This window comes from Octopus bimaculoides, chromosome 23 (assembly GCF_001194135.2).
Source record: "Octopus bimaculoides isolate UCB-OBI-ISO-001 chromosome 23, ASM119413v2, whole genome shotgun sequence".
Taxonomy (NCBI): domain Eukaryota; kingdom Metazoa; phylum Mollusca; class Cephalopoda; order Octopoda; family Octopodidae; genus Octopus; species Octopus bimaculoides.
In genome coordinates, this window is record NC_069003.1 from 20329527 (window position 1) to 20330242 (window position 716).

Sequence of the window (716 nt, forward strand, 5' to 3'; positions counted from 1 at the left end):
ACCGATGCTGGTGTGTTTATGTCCCCGTAACTTAGCGGTTCGGCAAAAGAGAACGATAGAATAAGTACTAGGTTTCTAAAGAATAAGTCCTGGGGTCGATTTGCTCGACTAAAGGCGGTGCTCCAGCATGGCCACAGTCAAAAGACTGAAACAAGTAAAAGAATAAAAGAATATAAGAGATGTTAAGACATATGAAAGGCTTGTACGTGGACATAATATAAAATGCAGGTTATATCTGTGATCTTGGTGGTGGTGGTGGGGTCAAAAAACAGCAAATATTTTGCCATATGTGGACTTGACCCAAAAAGTTCAGTTCTTGAATTTAGATATGTAGCGGGGTCTAAAGAACTTTTCCAGATAAGCCATCTTTCCATATTGCAAAGACCGTACTTTCTACTGCCGTTGGTGTAAGGCTTACACTTGGCCAAGATCTTCCAGTGGATCTTATAGTTGACACCTTTTCCCTTTAAGGACCATATATAACTGGGGAGAGTCATTCTCTTTTAGTGCCTTAGTACTTAACACACTCACCGGTTCAATTTCCACTCATTTACTAATTTAGTTTTTCTAAAAATTTTGTTGCGTCTTGCAACCTCTTCAATAGTCATTGACTCTGTTTGTTATCAGAGTTGCGTTCTTTTTGTTTGTTTGTTTGTGCGCATATGTATGCATCAGTGTGCATGTGTATACATATATGTATGTGTTACATATATATA